Below are 7,878 nucleotides of genomic sequence, written 5' to 3'. Positions count from 1 at the left end.
GGTGCACAGGCCATGTGGAGCAGCAGATGGCAATCTTGCCCCCTCACCCCCCCGGCTTTGATGGATCAGAAGAGCCAAGAGCCCTCATTGACCACAAGGAGAATAAGCCAGCCATGCAGCCCCACACAGTTCCGTTCAAAACCATCTCACCACTGATATGCAGAGCGCAAAGAGTCATTCACAGGACACACTTTCCAAGATGCTTCTCAAGAGGAACGACTCAATCAGGGGAGTGTAAGACTTCTTGGGTGGAGGCTGTTGGCTGTTCTGAAATATTGTCACTTGGTGGGGGGCCAGCTGCATGGTCACTTCTTTGTGCTTTTAAAAGAAGCGCTTCATCCCAGAAGGGAGAAGCAGCCATGGGAAGGGGGCAATGTTCAGATTGAAACCACAGTGCGCAGGAAGTGAGGGGTTAAATTTTTCTCCTGCTGCCATTTTCCCCACCCACAATCGCCTCCCCCAAGCTGCTAGTTATCATTCCAACAGCCCGATCCTATGCATGTCTACTCAAAACGAAGTCCCATTATAATCATGCGTGATCATGTCTTGGATGTCCCACAACTCACCCAAGAACTGAGAAGATAAAAGAGGGTCTATCAGTTCATTTCTGAGGGGCCACTGAGCCCCTGCTGGTTGCTTGGATTCTTCCAAAGATTACCAGATGATTTGGCCAGTACATAAGAACATAAGAACAGTCCCACTGGATCAGGCCATAGGCCCATCTAGTCCAGCTTCCTGTATCTCACAGCGGCCCACCAAATGCCCCAGGGAGCACACCAGATCACAAGAGACCTCATCCTGGTGCCCTCCCGTGCATCTGGCATTCTGACATGTATTGTATTGGCAACCTTCAGTCTCGAAAGACTATGGTATCGCGCTCTGAAAGGTGGTTCTGGCACAGCGTCTAGTGTGGCTGAAAAGGCCAATCCAGGAGTGACAATCCCTTCCACACCGGGAGCAAGTGCAGTCTGTCCCTGGTCTGTCTCCCTGGCTTTGGGCCTTCCTTCTTTGCCTCTTTGCCTCAGACTGCTGGCAAAGTGTCTCTTCAAACTGGGAAAGGCCATGCTGCACAGCCTGCCTCCAAGCGGGCCGCTCAATGGCCAGGGTTTCCCACCTGTTGAGGTCCACTCCTAAGGCCTTCAGATCCCTCTTGCAGATGTCCTTGTATCGCAGCTGTGGTCTACCTGTAGGGCGCTTTCCTTGCACGAGTTCTCCATAGAGGAGATCCTTTGGGATCCGGCCATCATCCATTCTCACCACATGACCGAGCCAACGCAGGCGTCTCTGTTTCAGCAGTGCATACATGCTAGGAATTCCAGCACGTTCCAGGTCTGTGTTGTTAGGAACTTTGTCCTGCCAGGTGATGCCGTGAATGCACCAGAGGCAGCGCATGTGGAAAGCGCTCAGTTTCCTCTCCTGTTGTGAGCGAAGAGTCCATGACTCGCTGCAGTACAGAAGTGTACTCAGGACGCAAGCTCTGTAGACCTGGATCTTGGTATGTTCCGTCAGCTTCTTGTTGGACCAGACTCTCTTTGTGAGTCTGGAAAACGTGGTAGCTGCTTTACCGATGCGTTTGTTTAGCTCGGTATCGAGGGAAAGAGTGTCGGAGATCATTGAGCCAAGGTACACAAAGTCATGGACAACCTCCAGTTCATGCGCAGAGATTGTAATGCAGGGAGGTGAGTCCACATCCTGAACCATGGCCTGTGTTTTCTTCAGGCTGATTGTCAGTCCAAAATCTTGGCAGGCCTTGCTAAAACGATCCATGAGCTGCTGGAGATCTTTGGCAGAGTGGGTAGTGACAGCTGCATCGTCGGCAAAGAGGAAGTCACGCAGACATTTCAGCTGGACTTTGGACTTTGCTCTCAGTCTGGAGAGGTTGAAGAGCTTTCCGTCAGATCTGGTCTGGAGATAGATGCCTTCTGTTGCAGTTCCAAAGGCCTGGAACAAAGGCCTGGAACTTATGTCCGCATTCTGACATAACCCATTGGCACTGAGGTGAGTAAGACACCTCAGATTCTCGTATACGCACTCCTGAGTGCGCCATCTTGCTGGGTACATTTAAGACACTTTGCTGCCCCACAGGGATTCTCCAGTTAAAAGGAAAGCAAAAAAGAGGACAGAAGTCATGGAAACGGAAGTCATTTCACCCCGTGGCATAGCTGGAGGGGGCGCAAAGCACTGCGCTTTGCAGAGAACCTCACGGCAGGGTGCAAGCAGCCCCTCCCTCCCCCCTTTGGAGCCATTCTGGTGGTGGGAACAAAACGGAGGCACTGATTTCTCCCCTTGCTTTTGAATCAGGGCAGACCTGCAAGCATTTTTTGGGTAAATGAGTCATGATCAAAAGTGACCCCCAAAGCTAGAAAGTTTGGAAACCACTGCTCTTCTTGTCACAAAATTTTCCCACTCAGCTCCATGCAGTACCCAGCCCCTGCAAGTAGGTCATGCATGGGGTATATCAGTCAAGATGGAAAAGGTAGCTATTTAGGACCATTTTTAATAAGGACATGGAAGCGTTTTCAGAGCTTGTTTTCTCAAAATGCGACATATGAGATTGTGCTGAAACCACAAGCATCATTCACACCTGATCCTCTGAGTACACCTCTTCTCTGATCCTACCTTTTCACAAAATGCCAACATTCAGTATGTATGGTACACTTTTGAGTAGTCAATTGTTGGATGTTCATCCTTGTATCTGTTTTGATGGGGTCTTTGCCTGCCCCTTACTCTTGTTCCACAAACACTTCGGAGGATTAGTGCCTTCTCTAGTGAATTTGCAGGCGTGACATGGCCAAAGTAAATAAGTTCTAGTCTTGCAGTTTGGGCTTCTAATGATATGTCTGGTTTTGTATGGTCCAGCACTTCTGTTGGTTAGTCTGGCTGTCCAAGGTGTAGGTAACAACTTTTGTATGCAACAGTGTTTGAGGGTGGATGGTTTGAGTGCAATATATTTTAAACACAGCCTTCTAGGCACCTTCCATCATCTCTGCACGCACAAACCCACTTCATTACCATATTATGTCATCTGCACCTGCTGTTGGGATCTCCAGTGCTTAGCAGCAGGAAAACAAGTGCTCCTGTCCAGAATGACTGGTTTCCAAACAGAGTTAACAGAAGGGCACCTGCAGAGACACAGCAAAGGGCTGGAAGTATCTGGGACAGAGTGGGATTAACTGCCTGCCACCATTTTCTGAAATCAAGTCAGCAACTCTGGTTGCCCATCCGCCTGCCTACCTTGCTGAAAACAGCCCTGTGACTCCATTGGGACCCCAGGGATTCCAGCCAATCAACCTGCTCTCCTCGCCCAGGGACACAGAGAAATCCCAGCTTGCAGTTTGTGTTGCGTGTGTAATTCATTATTGGCAAATAAACAGATGAGCATTGATATGATGTATTGCTTCAAGGCGTTAACTCTTTCGCTGTTCCCAGCATCTTGCTAAAGGGCAGAACAAGACATTTGGTGGAAGACGCCCATCTAGGAATCTGGGCCTTGGACAAGCTTATAAAAAGCAGAGGAGCTCAGGAGGTTATCAGAAGGGAGAGGTGGTAGATGGGGAGAGAATTCAGCACACACACCCTTGTTGTGGCCGGTGGTGGGGCGCTCCTGTGTTCCAAGAGGAGAGTTTTAGGTAGGGAGCAGGAGCCAGAAACAGCTACAGAGAAGGACACTGGATACTGGAAGAATAATTGGGCTATTGGTCCACAGAACAGCACCTGTTATACATGCAGAAGATCACCAGGCTCACTCCCTCCACGAGGGGCTGCCACAGGCCTCTGCCCGAAATTGTGGGGAGACCTTGGGAAACTGTTGCCAGACTGTGTTGAGAATCCTGAGCTAGTTGGAGCATTGGCTTGACACAGTATGGCAGCTTCCTATGTTCACAGAAGCCCCACCTGCCTCCCTGTGGTTTCTGAATTCTTGGCATGTATGAGGGCTAGAAAAACAAGACTTATCCAGACAGAACCATTTTTCTAACATGCAGGCACTTACTGGTTCCAAAGCAGTTGAGGTGGATTCGAGTGACCTCTCAAGGAAGGGCTGTGGTTGTGCAGAAAGTGTATTTTCCCCAAAGATGAATATAATAGTGCTGTGCACGTTGCACTGGTGCTACAGCCACCTACTGAACAGTGTCCATGCCATCTCAACCACCAATAGTTTTCTTCTCCCCTACTTTTGGATTGCTGTATATGGACTATTTAACTTTTTAAAAAAATACCTGTCCAGGTTGAGCAAAGCATGGCAGCACTTGTGAGCCATGGAGAAAACAAAGCTGCCAGCATCTGCAAGAGAAGGCCAGTCCCTTATCTCCGCCCAGCAATTCCCTTACTGCTCCAGTATCTATTATGATTTACCTCCCTCACCCCACTGGACTCCTGTGTGCAGGCTATTCACTGCCCCTCTTAGGTGTTGAGGAACACAGATTCAGAAGATCCCAGACACACAACTGACAGCAACTGCCAAGCCAACCATCTTTTTTGCAGCAAATGCCATATGAGACTAGCACAAAGTAATGGGGGGGGGGGCATGATTGGGACATATTTTTAAGTGCCACTCGGAGAAGCTCTTTGAAGAAAAAGTCAGTGACAGGGCAGGACTCTAGCGTCTGTGGTGGAAAATCACGATTCCGCAAGATTGGGCCCAGTAAGCTTGTTTTCCGCCTTTTATCACACAGCATCTTGTGCAAATCAATTCCTGACAGCAAAAGTGGAACGTCTAATTCAGACTCAGCAAAAACAGACCACAAACTCTCCTGCCAGAACCGGGCAGACCGTTTCTCAGAATGAAGCAAGGAAAACATTCCAACTATGACTTATTGATCAGACCAGTTTTGAACAGAGTCATCTCAACCCTGCGGACTCTGCTGTGTTCACAGGCCACAGAGAGGGAAGGCTATTAATAGGCTCCTCTGCTGCATGTTTTAGTTCAACTCTAAGAGCTGTCTGTTTGCTGAACAGTCTGGAGAACCTCCATTTCAGTTGGATCCCGGCCTCCTAGGCATTGGTAAAAATCTAAACCTTGCAAAAAGCAAGAGGAACGATAGCACAAGACCAAGACATCACAGGCTGAAAGAGAAAAATAAAATGAGGCCAGGACTTTAACGCTGACCGAGCCCAATGCAGTCGGGGTGTTGTTGATTCAGAGGAATGGGGGGGGAGTGGAACTATAGGGCTTCTCCAACAGCAGGAGGGGAGATGTCCTCAGCAGGAGTGCTCAGGTGCTGCCTTTGAAATGTTTTCCAAAGACCTTGGCCAGGAAGAAGCGACAGGCTCAGCAGGAGGCAAACTGAGAAATTTGTCTGAGGGCAAACATTACAAGCCGTCCTCTTTCCCAAAGCCTGCCTGACAGCAGACTTTCTATATTTATCTGGCATATTTTTTAATTCCCATTTTTCAATTTTTAGACATTTGTTTTAAACTACTGCAGCCCACTCCTAGAGCTGGGGGTGCAATAAGCTACATCTTTCAATGAAGTCTAATAAGTATCAAAAACAGGAATACGTGGCAGGAGAAACAGCGTAAGGAAGACATTGAAAGTTGATTTTGTTGTTGTCGTCTGGTTAACTCATTTTTAAAAAAATGCATCAGCTCAGCTATGAAGCTCACTGGATGATTTTTTGGGCTGCGCATGTACTTCCTTCTCAGTCATTTCCTTAGCCACCCTGAGCAACTTGGGGGGGGGGGGGAGGACAGGGCACCAATGACACACCCATAAGGACTAGAAAAAGTGTGCTTCAATTTAAAATGAACAGAACCCAGCTTGGTTCCTCCAGCTCCACAGAAGCACTTCAAGCTGACTTTGCCTTAAGGACTTGCATCAATGTCATTTTCTGTCTTCTGCCTTTGCAGAGAGATTCAACCTTCCTCCACCACCACCACCATCAGGGAGGGCAGAGATTCCTGTTTGCTTGCCAGTTAGGGCTGGCTTCCTGGCTGGCCAGCTTCCTGACCCACACTCTTACAGAACACATACATTCAAACCAGGAACAGAAGCTGATGCAGGTCTGAAAGAACCCACCAAATCAGAACCATCTGTGATTCTTTTGCCTGCCCCAACTCAGCCCACACTCCCAACCACCTGCTTTCCCCAGAGGGGACTTTTCGTTGTCATGACTGAAGTGGTGACAAAAACCTTCTGTGAATGAGGAGCCCTTGAACAAGTCAGCACCTGTTCTTGTGCCACTTCATGGCTGTTGAAAACCTTCTAAAAAGCATCGCTGCACTGCCGGCCACAGTGAGAGGGCAAAAGACACACACACAGATCACTCAGTCCCAAAGCATTTTGGATGCCTGAGTCGGACAGCAGCTGAGTTGCCATCTGGGCCGACTCACCATAGCTCTGAGCAACTGCAGAACTGGGGAGCACTGGTGTCTCATGGCTTGAATTGTGTTTGCATCCACCAACGTTCAGGCCTGGATTCCAGGGCAGGGCTCAGTCTGGTGCTGGGGGCATTCCAGAAAGCATTCCATTGAAATTTTCCCAGAAGGGAATCCCCAACCTAGGAGTATTCGAGGCCGAAGTGCTTGTGAGAATCACTTCAGACAAGCGTTGCAGAGCCAATGGTATGTGCAGAGGCTGGCTCTCCTTTTGACAGCACATCCACTTCAAAGGGTCTTGCCTGCATTTTACTGAATCTGCAATTCAGATTTGTTGCCTGCCACACCCTGGAGATTCTTACTGGGTAAACAAAGCAAAGTCTTCCAGTGGTAAGAAACAACAATCGGACTTGGATTTGAGAAAAACTGCAGGCGGAAGTCTGTAATGGGGGGAGGGGCACCCCGGGATTGCCTGTCTTCACCCCTTGCTGATTGAATCTGACAGTAGATGCTTTGCTTAAGAGAAACACACCTTAGAGGCTCTCAGATGAGGATAGACCACCACTGAAAAACCCACAAATAATGCACATTCTGTACACCAAGCTCTCTCAAAAATCAATGCTGACACTAAATCGATGGGGCATATCAGATGCTGAAGTATGGTTGAGCATTGATGGTTTTGCTACACTGGGTAGTCTGTTTGGGATTAAAAGTATAATAGCAGAACTAGTCTAGTGGTAGCCTCTTATGCTCCGAGTCTAGTCTTAGAATAGCATATGGCTGGGCTGGACCAAGAGCACAAGCGATCCATCTGTGGCCCACACTGCCCTCTGCTGGAAAGAAGGGGTACAGCTCCTCCTGGTGCATCTCCATACAGGCGTCCATCCAGCATAGCACTTTCTGTACAAAACCACTGAAAGAAATATCTCTCTCAGCTCAGTCCCCATTGCCTTGAGGACACCATCACAATGGGATAAATTCTCCACCATCATCTTTGATGATGGCGAACCAGGTTTCCACACTCTCCACCTGCCACAGTTTCCCTGTAACAGATGGGCTTGCCATAACCACCAGCATCCATGCCCTAACACATTTATTCTGTCCTGTAGACCTGAGCAGGTCATTCATAGTTTTGTTTCTTGACCACAATGTGTTGATCCAAAAATAAAAGTGGATCATGGGAATAAGGGGGATTCAGAGAGTTAGTGCGATGTAGTGTTGGACCAGGAAGATAAGAACATAAGAACATAAGAACAGCCCCACTGGATCAGGTCATAGGCCCATCTAGTCCAGCTTCCTGTATCTCACAGCGGCCCACCAAATGCCCCAGGGAGCACACCAGATAACAAGAGACCTCATCCTGGTGCCCTCCCTTGCATCTGGCATTCTGACATAACCCATTTCAAAAATCAGGAGGTTGCGCATACACATCATGGCTTGTACCCCGTAATGGATTTTTCCTCCAGAAACTTGTCCAATCCCCTTTTAAAGGCGTCTAGGGTAGATGCCAGCACCACATCCTGTGGCAAGGAGTTCCACAGACCAACCACACGCTGAGTAAAG

Source organism: Tiliqua scincoides, chromosome 9, assembly GCF_035046505.1.
Source record: "Tiliqua scincoides isolate rTilSci1 chromosome 9, rTilSci1.hap2, whole genome shotgun sequence".
NCBI classification, from domain to species: Eukaryota; Metazoa; Chordata; class Lepidosauria; order Squamata; family Scincidae; genus Tiliqua; species Tiliqua scincoides.
Note: the sequence above shows the minus strand (reverse complement) of the source record.